Source organism: Periplaneta americana, chromosome 1, assembly GCF_040183065.1.
Source record: "Periplaneta americana isolate PAMFEO1 chromosome 1, P.americana_PAMFEO1_priV1, whole genome shotgun sequence".
Lineage (NCBI taxonomy): Eukaryota > Metazoa > Arthropoda > Insecta > Blattodea > Blattidae > Periplaneta > Periplaneta americana.
The window spans coordinates 108,618,766-108,634,692 of NC_091117.1; the positions used below are offsets into that span (position 1 = coordinate 108,618,766).

At 33.8% G+C, this 15,927-nt stretch overlaps 4 long non-coding RNA genes across 7 annotated transcripts; 2 read left to right on the plus strand and 2 right to left on the minus strand.

Annotated features, from left to right (window-relative positions):
- Positions 1 to 1,792: 1,792 nt before the first annotated feature.
- Positions 1,793 to 3,477, plus strand: LOC138699603 (uncharacterized). Of its 2 annotated transcripts, XR_011332039.1 has the most exons (3): positions 1,793 to 1,815; positions 2,104 to 2,353; positions 3,122 to 3,477. It is a non-coding gene; the product is annotated as an uncharacterized lncRNA (long non-coding RNA). The 2 variants fall into 2 exon arrangements; XR_011332038.1 differs by lacking the exon at positions 1,793 to 1,815 and having other exon boundaries at positions 1,940 to 2,353.
- Positions 3,478 to 4,640: 1,163 nt separating this feature from the next.
- LOC138699612 (uncharacterized) lies at positions 4,641 to 6,847 on the minus strand. The gene is made up of 5 exons (XR_011332040.1): positions 6,642 to 6,847; positions 6,384 to 6,442; positions 6,168 to 6,237; positions 5,116 to 5,431; positions 4,641 to 4,774 (listed from the first exon to the last, which is right to left on the minus strand). It is a non-coding gene; the product is annotated as an uncharacterized lncRNA (long non-coding RNA).
- Positions 6,848 to 8,238: 1,391 nt separating this feature from the next.
- On the plus strand, positions 8,239 to 9,923 carry LOC138699624 (uncharacterized). 2 transcript variants are annotated; one of them, XR_011332050.1, is made up of 3 exons: positions 8,239 to 8,261; positions 8,550 to 8,799; positions 9,568 to 9,923. It is a non-coding gene; the product is annotated as an uncharacterized lncRNA (long non-coding RNA). The 2 variants fall into 2 exon arrangements; XR_011332049.1 differs by lacking the exon at positions 8,239 to 8,261 and having other exon boundaries at positions 8,386 to 8,799.
- A 1,163-nt stretch (positions 9,924 to 11,086) lies between these two features.
- Positions 11,087 to 13,299, minus strand: LOC138699632 (uncharacterized). Of its 2 annotated transcripts, XR_011332052.1 has the most exons (6): positions 13,091 to 13,299; positions 12,833 to 12,891; positions 12,617 to 12,686; positions 11,819 to 11,880; positions 11,562 to 11,716; positions 11,087 to 11,220 (listed from the first exon to the last, which is right to left on the minus strand). It is a non-coding gene; the product is annotated as an uncharacterized lncRNA (long non-coding RNA). The 2 variants fall into 2 exon arrangements; XR_011332051.1 differs by having other exon boundaries at positions 11,562 to 11,880; positions 13,091 to 13,298.
- Positions 13,300 to 15,927: the final 2,628 nt, after the last annotated feature.

Sequence of the window (15,927 nt, forward strand, 5' to 3'; positions counted from 1 at the left end):
GTAGTTTACGACAATAAAGAATATTTAATTGTTAGTACAGGACGGCGTATACTGGTTAAAGGGTTTGGGCTACCGCTGACCCTATTATTACACAAAATATATCTAACAATTACTTTAATTTTAATTACTATGGTAAAACTAATAATACAAAATTATTACATTATGTTATATTATAAACTTGTTCTTCTTTAATTTCCTTGGGCTACCACCGGTAGCCCCGATAGCCCGCAAAATACGCCCCTCTCACTACAGGTATATCAGACTGTAGAGAAATCCCACTGAGTGAATTATTTAGACTTAAACATCAGATGTTAAAACATTAGTGGAAAGATAACTTTTTGTTTTTATTATGTAAATGAATTTATCTGCAAGATAATAAACTTTCATTCAAGATCCATATATGGATAAATAAATATACAGATAATAAATAAATAAATAGCTATAATAGCTAAGCCTCCTTTGTGAATTTATGATTCAGAGTTCACCTATAAATAACTCTTTTACATTTTGCCGGATATATTTTATTAACAAAAGCAAGGAATGGCATCTTATTGATATTGCATATGTGCATAAAAAAATATTTACCATCACTCCGCAAGCAATGATAATATATCTATTTTATTTATTTAAAATAAAAATACAATATGTAAAAAATCCACACATAAAAAGTATGTGGTTTTTTTTTATCTTGCATAAAGTGATTGTTTAGTTTTTAGGTCTTCACGTTACCTATTGTTTGCAATGTATTAGGTACCGATACTTTTTATAATTGATAGCATTCCCTTTATTAATTGAAGAATGAATTCAATGTAATTTGGCTACCTTCGCATATTATATTTTGCCAGATTACCTATGTCCTGTGGTCTAAAACTACCGGTAATATAATTTATTTTTGATTCTCTAAAACTTAACAACAAGTCTATAGGCTACTGATTATCGCATATTTATTTCACTTAGGAATTTGATTATAACAAGAACTTGTGTAATCAAGGTGCATATATTTATGTCTTGTGATCTAAGAGTTAATATGTTAATATAATTTTAGATTCTCTGAAACCTAACAATTTGCTGATTATCGTAAAATTATACAATCTATAATGTGTATTGTGTAGGCCTATTTATGGATGTATCAGTATGTTTTCTATAAATTGCTGCATACGTATTTTCTTTTCTTTAATGCTCTAACACATATCAATGAAACTTTGAATATGTTTATTTCGTCCTAATTTTACGTTAAACGTCGAAAATGGCCATAATATGTCAATTTTAGATCATCACAGCGTTAAATTGCGTGATTTACGCACTGCTATTATTTGTCTGCTCTCCAACAATATGGCTGCAAGCGCAGCGTTCAATTTGCCCCGGTTTCCTCGTTTCGCGCAGCCGAGGCTGTAGGGGCTTGTTCCCAAATTGAACAGTCGACGAGCGGCCATTTGTTTGGTAGAGCTGAATAAGTATGGTTCTTTCGTGTGCTGCTTTTTATTGCAGCAATGCACATGGATGTAACGATAAAGAAGGAAGGAATGTTATATTTCACTGGTTAGTTAATCCTTAATTTCTACGACGATTTTTTCTCCATATTATGTTACAGAAGACTAAGGGCCTGTACTACGACTCTCGGATAAAGTTCTAGTTTAAACTTATCCGGCAGATGGCATATTTATCCGGAAGCTGGGTTGTAATTGCGTACTACGACTTTTGGTTATGTGCAATCTGGAGGCTAAACTTCCAGATTAGCAATCCGGCAGCCAGAGTGGCAGATAGGCCTTATTCGGAGCGTTGCTTACGAGAAATCTCGTAAGCAACGATCCGGAGGTTGGAACCAAAGAGTTTGTAATATATAACAAACTCTTTGGTTGGAACTCTGTGTTGAAATCAAGATGGCTGCACGTCGTACAGCCAAAGAGTTTGTAATATATAAGTAAGGACCTGTACTACGACTCTCGGATAAAGTTCTAGTTTAAACTTATCCGGCAGATGGCATATTTATCCGGAAGTTGGGTTGTAATTGCGTACTACGACTTTTGGTTATGTGCAATCTGGAGGCTAAACTTCCAGATTAGCAATCCGGAAGCCAGAGTGGCAGATAGGCGTTATCCGGAGGTTGGAACTCAGTGTTGAAATCAAGATGGCTGCACGTCGTACAACTGGTGATTTGAAGGATCAATTTAATTTTGATACTGATTCTGATGATAAGTTCTGGAGCAGATGCTTCGTTTATCAGAACAGCAAAACGAATTAGGCTGCGTCCAAATAATTTTGAAGAGTGGGATGACGAGAATTTTTTTAGACAGTTTCGAGTAATGAAACCTACTACATGAAATCAATGATCAACTGAAACAAGACACAGATCGTAAGTACACAGTTAATAATAAGCTACACTATTTCGGTAGGTATTACATTAATATTTTGTATATAATAGCACTATAATAATTATTTTGAAGTACAGTAACCTGTAATAGGCGTACAGTAGAAGTGAGGTTAGAATGTTGCTTCATGCAGGTGTTCTGTTGCCCTTACAAGGTATTAAGGTGATTGATATAATAATATAGGGCAACCTACAATAAGTTTCAAAATACTTTTATATAAAAAATAATAACCGTATATAATATATCAAAATCCTTTATATGTTAAACTATCATTTCTTCACAATTGCGTTACCACTTTAAGATACAAATGTATTCACATATTTGGCTTCTAGTCAAGGAATATGTACCGTAAACGAAAGAAAAATTGAGTGCCGATACCAATTTCCCAAATAAAGGTGGAAAGTTGCTGTGAAAGTGGAGTCCGATGGAGAGGTTCGGGTAGGCGGGATCGCTCTATCGAGATAGAAGGGGTAGGTGGCAGGAAAGGGCAGCACATTCATTTCATTAACTGTGTTTCCTTACTAATTAAAGGGAAAAGACAAGTTTTCGTAAGATCGAGTTTAGTGACAGGTTAGGTTAGTTTGATTTGCATATATTTACAATTGTCTAAAAAAAAAAAATGTCAAAACTACATCCAAACCTCTCTCTTCCAGGCTATCCTGTAGGGAGTCCTTGCTTTCTTTTGGTAACGCTATTGTAAAGATTTACCGGTAAAGGTGTAACCAAATCTAATTGTTTGTTCATTTTTCCAGAAATAATGCCTTACCTCCAATGGACCAATTACTACTGGTATTGAGATTCTATGCCACTGGGAGAACATTGACAACAGTAGGAGATTTTTGTGGGGTCCACGAAGTTACAGCAGGAATTGTTGTCAATCGAGCTAGTGCTGCACTTACTGCTTGGTTTAATTGAAGTGATGACTTTTAATGCTTCATTGGGAGTAGTTTTATTTGCTCCAGTAGTTAAGTGCAAGGCTTGTTTTTTTTTTTCCGAGGGATTCTGTCTCTCTTTTTGATGCTATTACGAGTACTTCTGAATAGTATTTTAATTCAGGTTTTGTGTACATATTATAGGTCTTGATTAAAGTTTTCCTAGAACTGTTTCATTTTGTGTCTGCTAGTTGTTTAATCAACTCTCCAAAGATAGATGGAATACCAATAAGGCATCACTCATGAGACAACTGTCAGGAGATAATGTGGTAGGGTGGCAAGTTCCCTTCTCCTTCCTTGCATATATCGCTCGCCAGTAGGAGTAGGCCTAACATATTTCACTAATCAGACTTAAGATATGCTTGCTATATATTATTATTTAACAAACTGTAACAGTTTATTGAATTTTAGACGTGACAGTTTTTCTTCATTTCCTGAAAGTTTTGGAATTGGCATTTATGTTTTGCAAGGGAGCTGTTTCATTCACGCTAGGCCTAGTGATTCATGTATGCAAACATATTCATATCGTTACTTTTTAAATATATTTTATTGCTTGGATCCCTCACAGTGATCTCTTAACAGGCTAATGCACTGTATCTGCAATTCAAATTTATTTTACATAAGCAAAATATGGTAAAACAACATTTTTCAAGAGGCACATTAATTGAAGCGTCGGCTGGAACAACATTATAAGTTACATTTGGTAAAATTTACAGGAGCTGCAAAAATGTGTATGCGTACAACTTTGTTCTTATGAGGGTAGCAAACTTTTGAGTGGACAAATTTCACGTACTGCATTGATGGACAGTAGCAAGCCAAGGAGTATAGCAAAGTAACATGACATACAACATTATTACACGGAAACACACCAAATGAAAATTTTGTAACTTACAAAGTTGTTCCAGCTGACGCTTCAATTATATTCAGGTACTCTGTGAATGTGTACTTAAAACAAGAGAGATGGACTATAGCTGCAATTAAGTTTAAAAGTTATTTATTTATTTTGTGTAAACAAAACACGACATTTTTCAGGAGATACAATAAGCATAATCATTTATTACATCCACTGTCTCATTATATATGCTATGGTACATGTCATATTTACAAATTAATAATATGCAGGCTAATACATAAGAGTACATAGTAACTGTAATTAAACACAACACAAATACATATGCAAATACACAAAACTTGGAAAACTGTGGCAGAGCCAACTTCAGCTATAAGCCCCATTTGTTAGAGATCTGCACGGGCCATAATTCTTAGGCCCGGCCCATCTCGGCCTGATCTGAACCAGACCCGAACCCAACCAGAAACCTTAGATTAGCTTATAATTATCACTTGACTCGAACCTAATCCTGAAGACTAGCAGATAAAGCAGAGACCATATGGATCAAGAACAGCTGCAAGAGATTATCACTCCATTAGAAGGATGAGAAGAAGTAATCTCCCAGTCATCCAGGTCAAACAAATCTGGTCAACAAAATTAAACATATTTTTTGTTAAAACATAAAGAATGGGTGATTTTTGTAGCATTTACTTTCTGCCACTAATTGAAGATGTCCTTGTAGATGGACCACCCATTAAAGAGGAGGAAAAAGTAATGTAAAAACTCCAAATGTTACTTTTGATATTCCAAACCCCATCTCTTTCCAAACATGAGGACATGACTTACTTTTATTTCAAATCATTCTTTGTTATAATGTTAGCACCCAACTTTCAACTAATGTATTTTTTAAAGAAATCACTGCAATAGTATTGAAGTTCATGCATTTCTAACATCTCAAGTATAATTAAGTCAACATTAGACTTACAGTTCACAGATGGAGAAGGATTTTTCGATGTGGCTAGTGCATTCCTCAGAGGCTTGCTTTTTTTTTTTTTTTTTTTTTTTTTTTTTTTTTTTTTTTTTTTTTTAAGCATACTTGGGGTGTAACTCGATCAGCTATTATTATTCCATTATCAGCTGAAATATTTAAGAGAGGGATATATGCTTATATTCAGACCTTTCTGGGTTTAGCCTACACTACCTACACTGAATAAACCAGTAATTTCACTTAAAACTTACTTTCATTACACTGTGTAGACACCCGTACAGTGGAAGACCTTCATCTGCTGCACCAGCTAACTCTGTAATATTTTAAGAGTGGAATTAATTCTTAAGATATTTAATTCTGGAGAAAGATGATGTTTTATCATAAAGGTGTGGACACTTCAAAGTCAGCAGCTGTAACAGTATTGTATTTTCTAACGTGCTATTAATCCAAACTCATTTTTAACAATAAGAAAGTAAAGCTGCAATAAAAAAGAGAGAGAAAAAACCAAGCAAATAGTTCTATTGTAAATAGAGTGTAGTCAGTTTCTGTTTTATCTTATGAAGAGATATTTTTCAGTTTTTCTGTACACAAGAAATCATTCACAAGTTTCAAAGTGAGAATCCTCACAGTAGAATTGAAATACAACTTAACATAATGTGGCCTAATCTGATTACAAACCCATTACAGAGAAATCTCAAAATAAATTCTTCAGTTTAGTGTACTTTCTATTTTAGGCCTACATTTATAAATTTCAAATTCCCACTCAAATCCCACATAATATTATAATACAATGATGTTTACTTTTTATGACATCCATTTCTTGTGACCATTTCATCATTATGTACAATTTATATTTTAACATTTTTTTTTTTTAATTTTTGTATCTTATTTATCTACTGCTTGCTGCAGATTTCATATAGTATGTGTGTTAGTTTTATTTTCAACATGTTGGCTGAAAATGTGTTTACATGTTACAGCTATTTCAGATTGGAAAAGTAAGCATCATACGTAGAATGTGAAAGAACGTTTTGTAGTATAAATCAAATTACCTGGAGATATTGTTGGGATGTCCAGTTTCACTTCAAAAACTAAAGAATTGCACTGTGAACCTGAATGGTACTGTAAATAAAAAAGAAATAATAGTATTATAATGTAATACCGACATTAAATTAAATTTGTATAACAATTTTCAAGAATCTAATATTTTTTTTTATCTCTAAAGCTCATCATCTCTTCTTCTGACTCTTAATTCCTTACACACTAACCTCATTCGTGTTATTAGCTGCACTGGTATCAGTGGAACTTGGTTTAGTTACTACTTCGGCTGTAACAAGAGTAAGTAAATAAATAAATGAGTGAATGGATAAATAATTAAATAAAAAGAATTCAAACTTGTGTTATACAATTTCCTCTGCTTATTATTTAATAATTGTATAATTTAACATATAAGTGAACTTATGCATTGAATGTGAATCAAAATCACTGAGAAATCACTCAATTGATAGGAGAATTAAATCACTTACCCTTGGCTAAGTTTGGATTTGGTTTTGCTTCAGTTGGAGGGGCTCCAATTGTTTGTAGCCTGCATTGTCTCTCTGCAGCAGCAATTTTATTTGTGTTCTTTTCCAAGAATTCAAATTTGCTTCTCAGCTGTTTTCAGGTCCTTGTATTTGTGCTGATGTTACTATATTCTTCCCATGCTTCATTTTATATTACTAAAAAGGAAGTAAAACTAGGTTAATTCCATATGGAACCTACAACATTAGAAAATATACTGTATTTCTCTTTTTCCCTTATCTAAGTTTCTATACCTAAATAAGCAAAAGCTTTTAATGGACGATTGTCAGTACAATATCAAACATATGACTATACTGTACATAGAAACTTTGGAAAAAACTTAATATCTGCTGTTTCTGTGTTATTTTATGAGGTGTTGAATGTGCATTACAAAGAGATAACTTAGGCCTATTGCATTTTAGTGGAAACGTCTCTCCACCTCATGCTGTTCTTTTAAAAAATAATGTTAGGCCCTATCTGTGATCGAATGGTATTATGGGCCTAATACAAAATATCCGCCCATTTATTAACAGTAAAATACGTAGGCCTAACATACTGAAATATTGGTAATTTGCTAGGAACAGTGTACCTTGCTGTACTAATGTTGGTTAGAAATCCCAGGCCAAAGACATCATTCATTATTATCAGTACCAGTGAACTTTTCTCTTTTAAACGAGTTATTGTGCCTTCGACCCATGATTTGAAGCCGTGAAGTACACTATTTCTAAAAAATTACCGAAATAGGCCCTATTCACTAATAATGTAGGCTATACAACAAACTGAAAGCACACTTAATATTAATTGCAATACAAAAATAATTGCCACCTACACTTCTTGTGCAGTTACACATGAATAAAACAATGATTATGGAGAAAAACGCACTTTTGCTGGAACCCGCACCCGTCCTGTTTGGGCCTACTAATTAAAACCAAAATACTATCATATGGTAGGAATTATTACTATTCGAAAAGAAACATAACCTTTAAAATCTTACCTTTTGCTTCCATGTAAAGTTTCTTCATACAGTATGTGTAATTTTCTGTTCTTCACTCTGTTATTTTTTGGCTGGAGCTTCAGTATTATAATAAATAATAACAATAATGCTTACAATAAAACCTCAAAATAAATAGTATCATATAAACACGGAACATAAACATGAAATACGCGGGGAAAGGTATACCAACGCAATAAATTTCACTACATTTTCAGTAACTTCATTGCCAACGTAATAAAAATGTTACTATATCTTCCGTATAACAATCCTGCAGTTAAAATCTGCTGGTAGTACAGAACAAAATATTTAACTTCCAGATTGCTAAACTGGAGTATACGAATCTGGAGCTTTAACAGGCGATCGTAGTACAGGCCCTGGGCCTGTACTACGACTCTCGGATAAAGTTCTAGTTTAAACTTATCCGGCAGATGGCATATTTATCCGGAAGCTGGGTTGTAATTGCGTACTACGACTTTTGGTTATGTGCAATCTGGAGGCTAAACTTCCAGATTAGCAATCCGGCAGCCAGAGTGGCAGATAGGCCTTATTCGGAGCGTTGCTTACGAGAAATCTCGTAAGCAACGATCCGGAGGTTGGAACCAAAGAGTTTGTAATATATAACAAACTCTTTGGTTGGAACTCTGTGTTGAAATCAAGATGGCTGCACGTCGTACAGCCAAAGAGTTTGTAATATATAAGTAAGGACCTGTACTACGACTCTCGGATAAAGTTCTAGTTTAAACTTATCCGGCAGATGGCATATTTATCCGGAAGTTGGGTTGTAATTGCGTACTACGACTTTTGGTTATGTGCAATCTGGAGGCTAAACTTCCAGATTAGCAATCCGGAAGCCAGAGTGGCAGATAGGCGTTATCCGGAGGTTGGAACTCAGTGTTGAAATCAAGATGGCTGCACGTCGTACAACTGGTGATTTGAAGGATCAATTTAATTTTGATACTGATTCTGATGATAAGTTCTGGAGCAGATGCTTCGTTTATCAGAACAGCAAAACGAATTAGGCTGCGTCCAAATAATTTTGAAGAGTGGGATGACGAGAATTTTTTTAGACAGTTTCGAGTAATGAAACCTACTACATGAAATCAATGATCAACTGAAACAAGACACAGATCGTAAGTACACAGTTAATAATAAGCTACACTATTTCGGTAGGTATTACATTAATATTTTGTATATAATAGCACTATAATAATTATTTTGAAGTACAGTAACCTGTAATAGGCGTACAGTAGAAGTGAGGTTAGAATGTTGCTTCATGCAGGTGTTCTGTTGCCCTTACAAGGTATTAAGGTGATTGATATAATAATATAGGGCAACCTACAATAAGTTTCAAAATACTTTTATATAAAAAATAATAACCGTATATAATATATCAAAATCCTTTATATGTTAAACTATCATTTCTTCACAATTGCGTTACCACTTTAAGATACAAATGTATTCACATATTTGGCTTCTAGTCAAGGAATATGTACCGTAAACGAAAGAAAAATTGAGTGCCGATACCAATTTCCCAAATAAAGGTGGAAAGTTGCTGTGAAAGTGGAGTCCGATGGAGAGGTTCGGGTAGGCGGGATCGCTCTATCGAGATAGAAGGGGTAGGTGGCAGGAAAGGGCAGCACATTCATTTCATTAACTGTGTTTCCTTACTAATTAAAGGGAAAAGACAAGTTTTCGTAAGATCGAGTTTAGTGACAGGTTAGGTTAGTTTGATTTGCATATATTTACAATTGTCTAAAAAAAAAAAATGTCAAAACTACATCCAAACCTCTCTCTTCCAGGCTATCCTGTAGGGAGTCCTTGCTTTCTTTTGGTAACGCTATTGTAAAGATTTACCGGTAAAGGTGTAACCAAATCTAATTGTTTGTTCATTTTTCCAGAAATAATGCCTTACCTCCAATGGACCAATTACTACTGGTATTGAGATTCTATGCCACTGGGAGAACATTGACAACAGTAGGAGATTTTTGTGGGGTCCACGAAGTTACAGCAGGAATTGTTGTCAATCGAGCTAGTGCTGCACTTACTGCTTGGTTTAATTGAAGTGATGACTTTTAATGCTTCATTGGGAGTAGTTTTATTTGCTCCAGTAGTTAAGTGCAAGGCTTGTTTTTTTTTTTCCGAGGGATTCTGTCTCTCTTTTTGATGCTATTACGAGTACTTCTGAATAGTATTTTAATTCAGGTTTTGTGTACATATTATAGGTCTTGATTAAAGTTTTCCTAGAACTGTTTCATTTTGTGTCTGCTAGTTGTTTAATCAACTCTCCAAAGATAGATGGAATACCAATAAGGCATCACTCATGAGACAACTGTCAGGAGATAATGTGGTAGGGTGGCAAGTTCCCTTCTCCTTCCTTGCATATATCGCTCGCCAGTAGGAGTAGGCCTAACATATTTCACTAATCAGACTTAAGATATGCTTGCTATATATTATTATTTAACAAACTGTAACAGTTTATTGAATTTTAGACGTGACAGTTTTTCTTCATTTCCTGAAAGTTTTGGAATTGGCATTTATGTTTTGCAAGGGAGCTGTTTCATTCACGCTAGGCCTAGTGATTCATGTATGCAAACATATTCATATCGTTACTTTTTAAATATATTTTATTGCTTGGATCCCTCACAGTGATCTCTTAACAGGCTAATGCACTGTATCTGCAATTCAAATTTATTTTACATAAGCAAAATATGGTAAAACAACATTTTTCAAGAGGCACATTAATTGAAGCGTCGGCTGGAACAACATTATAAGTTACATTTGGTAAAATTTACAGGAGCTGCAAAAATGTGTATGCGTACAACTTTGTTCTTATGAGGGTAGCAAACTTTTGAGTGGACAAATTTCACGTACTGCATTGATGGACAGTAGCAAGCCAAGGAGTATAGCAAAGTAACATGACATACAACATTATTACACGGAAACACACCAAATGAAAATTTTGTAACTTACAAAGTTGTTCCAGCTGACGCTTCAATTATATTCAGGTACTCTGTGAATGTGTACTTAAAACAAGAGAGATGGACTATAGCTGCAATTAAGTTTAAAAGTTATTTATTTATTTTGTGTAAACAAAACACGACATTTTTCAGGAGATACAATAAGCATAATCATTTATTACATCCACTGTCTCATTATATATGCTATGGTACATGTCATATTTACAAATTAATAATATGCAGGCTAATACATAAGAGTACATAGTAACTGTAATTAAACACAACACAAATACATATGCAAATACACAAAACTTGGAAAACTGTGGCAGAGCCAACTTCAGCTATAAGCCCCATTTGTTAGAGATCTGCACGGGCCATAATTCTTAGGCCCGGCCCATCTCGGCCTGATCTGAACCAGACCCGAACCCAACCAGAAACCTTAGATTAGCTTATAATTATCACTTGACTCGAACCTAATCCTGAAGACTAGCAGATAAAGCAGAGACCATATGGATCAAGAACAGCTGCAAGAGATTATCACTCCATTAGAAGGATGAGAAGAAGTAATCTCCCAGTCATCCAGGTCAAACAAATCTGGTCAACAAAATTAAACATATTTTTTGTTAAAACATAAAGAATGGGTGATTTTTGTAGCATTTACTTTCTGCCACTAATTGAAGATGTCCTTGTAGATGGACCACCCATTAAAGAGGAGGAAAAAGTAATGTAAAAACTCCAAATGTTACTTTTGATATTCCAAACCCCATCTCTTTCCAAACATGAGGACATGACTTACTTTTATTTCAAATCATTCTTTGTTATAATGTTAGCACCCAACTTTCAACTAATGTATTTTTTAAAGAAATCACTGCAATAGTATTGAAGTTCATGCATTTCTAACATCTCAAGTATAATTAAGTCAACATTAGACTTACAGTTCACAGATGGAGAAGGATTTTTCGATGTGGCTAGTGCATTCCTCAGAGGCTTGCTTTTTTTTTTTTTTTTTTTTTTTTTTTTTTTTTTTTTTTTTTTTTTTTTAAGCATACTTGGGGTGTAACTCGATCAGCTATTATTATTCCATTATCAGCTGAAATATTTAAGAGAGGGATATATGCTTATATTCAGACCTTTCTGGGTTTAGCCTACACTACCTACACTGAATAAACCAGTAATTTCACTTAAAACTTACTTTCATTACACTGTGTAGACACCCGTACAGTGGAAGACCTTCATCTGCTGCACCAGCTAACTCTGTAATATTTTAAGAGTGGAATTAATTCTTAAGATATTTAATTCTGGAGAAAGATGATGTTTTATCATAAAGGTGTGGACACTTCAAAGTCAGCAGCTGTAACAGTATTGTATTTTCTAACGTGCTATTAATCCAAACTCATTTTTAACAATAAGAAAGTAAAGCTGCAATAAAAAAGAGAGAGAAAAAACCAAGCAAATAGTTCTATTGTAAATAGAGTGTAGTCAGTTTCTGTTTTATCTTATGAAGAGATATTTTTCAGTTTTTCTGTACACAAGAAATCATTCACAAGTTTCAAAGTGAGAATCCTCACAGTAGAATTGAAATACAACTTAACATAATGTGGCCTAATCTGATTACAAACCCATTACAGAGAAATCTCAAAATAAATTCTTCAGTTTAGTGTACTTTCTATTTTAGGCCTACATTTATAAATTTCAAATTCCCACTCAAATCCCACATAATATTATAATACAATGATGTTTACTTTTTATGACATCCATTTCTTGTGACCATTTCATCATTATGTACAATTTATATTTTAACATTTTTTTTTTTTAATTTTTGTATCTTATTTATCTACTGCTTGCTGCAGATTTCATATAGTATGTGTGTTAGTTTTATTTTCAACATGTTGGCTGAAAATGTGTTTACATGTTACAGCTATTTCAGATTGGAAAAGTAAGCATCATACGTAGAATGTGAAAGAACGTTTTGTAGTATAAATCAAATTACCTGGAGATATTGTTGGGATGTCCAGTTTCACTTCAAAAACTAAAGAATTGCACTGTGAACCTGAATGGTACTGTAAATAAAAAAGAAATAATAGTATTATAATGTAATACCGACATTAAATTAAATTTGTATAACAATTTTCAAGAATCTAATATTTTTTTTTATCTCTAAAGCTCATCATCTCTTCTTCTGACTCTTAATTCCTTACACACTAACCTCATTCGTGTTATTAGCTGCACTGGTATCAGTGGAACTTGGTTTAGTTACTACTTCGGCTGTAACAAGAGTAAGTAAATAAATAAATGAGTGAATGGATAAATAATTAAATAAAAAGAATTCAAACTTGTGTTATACAATTTCCTCTGCTTATTATTTAATAATTGTATAATTTAACATATAAGTGAACTTATGCATTGAATGTGAATCAAAATCACTGAGAAATCACTCAATTGATAGGAGAATTAAATCACTTACCCTTGGCTAAGTTTGGATTTGGTTTTGCTTCAGTTGGAGGGGCTCCAATTGTTTGTAGCCTGCATTGTCTCTCTGCAGCAGCAATTTTATTTGTGTTCTTTTCCAAGAATTCAAATTTGCTTCTCAGCTGTTTTCAGGTCCTTGTATTTGTGCTGATGTTACTATATTCTTCCCATGCTTCATTTTATATTACTAAAAAGGAAGTAAAACTAGGTTAATTCCATATGGAACCTACAACATTAGAAAATATACTGTATTTCTCTTTTTCCCTTATCTAAGTTTCTATACCTAAATAAGCAAAAGCTTTTAATGGACGATTGTCAGTACAATATCAAACATATGACTATACTGTACATAGAAACTTTGGAAAAAACTTAATATCTGCTGTTTCTGTGTTATTTTATGAGGTGTTGAATGTGCATTACAAAGAGATAACTTAGGCCTATTGCATTTTAGTGGAAACGTCTCTCCACCTCATGCTGTTCTTTTAAAAAATAATGTTAGGCCCTATCTGTGATCGAATGGTATTATGGGCCTAATACAAAATATCCGCCCATTTATTAACAGTAAAATACGTAGGCCTAACATACTGAAATATTGGTAATTTGCTAGGAACAGTGTACCTTGCTGTACTAATGTTGGTTAGAAATCCCAGGCCAAAGACATCATTCATTATTATCAGTACCAGTGAACTTTTCTCTTTTAAACGAGTTATTGTGCCTTCGACCCATGATTTGAAGCCGTGAAGTACACTATTTCTAAAAAATTACCGAAATAGGCCCTATTCACTAATAATGTAGGCTATACAACAAACTGAAAGCACACTTAATATTAATTGCAATACAAAAATAATTGCCACCTACACTTCTTGTGCAGTTACACATGAATAAAACAATGATTATGGAGAAAAACGCACTTTTGCTGGAACCCGCACCCGTCCTGTTTGGGCCTACTAATTAAAACCAAAATACTATCATATGGTAGGAATTATTACTATTCGAAAAGAAACATAACCTTTAAAATCTTACCTTTTGCTTCCATGTAAAGTTTCTTCATACAGTATGTGTAATTTTCTGTTCTTCACTCTGTTATTTTTTGGCTGGAGCTTCAGTATTATAATAAATAATAACAATAATGCTTACAATAAAACCTCAAAATAAATAGTATCATATAAACACGGAACATAAACATGAAATACGCGGGGAAAGGTATACCAACGCAATAAATTTCACTACATTTTCAGTAACTTCATTGCCAACGTAATAAAAATGTTACTATATCTTCCGTATAACAATCCTGCAGTTAAAATCTGCTGGTAGTACAGAACAAAATATTTAACTTCCAGATTGCTAAACTGGAGTATACGAATCTGGAGCTTTAACAGGCGATCGTAGTACAGGCCCTAAGTATTACAAACTCTTTGCGTACAGCTCAACGAGCACAGAATACAATAGAGTAGACACTAGCATATTAATACCATTGGACGGAGTGAAGCCGGTTTGATGGACCTGACGCCATCTTGTTGCTACCAAAACATTGCAAAATAGCTATTACGTTATAGAAGATCTTATGATAATAAGAATTCCATATGTCCCTAATTTCTTGTAGGACTCACACTTTCTTGTTTGTTTCGTAATACAGAATCGCTATGCACGTATTTTTAGCAAAAATTACGAAACTGTCATCGATAAATCACATATATACAGGTTATTTAAATTGGCAGCTCTTCAAATTGCAGTATGGTATTTAATAGATAATCTGGAAGGTTAAACAAACAATAATGATAAAAAAGGAAAATAACAGTTTGACCTTATTTTGCTACTAGTCCAATAAAAATGCTACCCTATAATAATTATTTTTATAGGTTGATCCATTTGCTTCGATTTAATAAAGAAACTTGCTTCTTAACGCAAATTATCATTCTCTTCCTTTTGCCAGTATTTCGTATAGATGTCCCGATTTTGTTTAGAGAAAAAGTGGAATGCTCTTAACCATATAATATTTGATAGGCTCTTCGTTTATAGTATATAATTAGATTATAACGGCGAACAAAAGTGAAGTTTTATTACCAAGTGGGTCAAGTCGGTTCACGACCGAGTTAATGAAGCTACTAAGTCTGTAAAGCATAAGTCTGATTTCGTGATTATAAAAATTAATTACAATAATATTAATACACTATTTCTTTTTCTTCATCAAACGAATACGTGCATTCGGTTTAAGAGAAACCTCGGTACACCAGTTTTCTATAGCACTCGACACAAACTTCCAACATGGGTTGTTAGGTTAGCTTCGCTCGTAAATGCTAAGTCTGCAAAGCATGTCTGATTTAGTGATTATGAGAATTAATTACAATAATATCAATACACTAATCCTTTCTCTTAATCAAACAAATACGTGAACAATACGAATCTAACCGACTAACTTAGGCTAAATCATTCATTACCGTATCTAGCCTACCGGTAATAAGTACATTTCACACATGCATATTTACCCGTGAAAAGTTATTCCAGGAATTTTTTTTGGAAACCTGTTTGTGCAGCCATACGCAGAACATGTAGGCATATTGAAATTAGTTAATTTATTAATTAAAACAACGATGCAACATCACAATCAACTGCCCATGTGCTAACCGGGAGCGCAATGTTTTGGTAGCATCATAATGGCGACTGTCCACAAAAGCGGCTTCACCTCCAAGCTGTTTATATCTACTCTATGCATTCTGTGCTCGTTGGTACAGCTGGTGATTTGAAGGATCAATTTAATTTTGATACTGATTCTGATGATAAGTTCTGGAGCAGATGCTTCGTTATATCAGAACAGCAAAACGAATTAGGCTG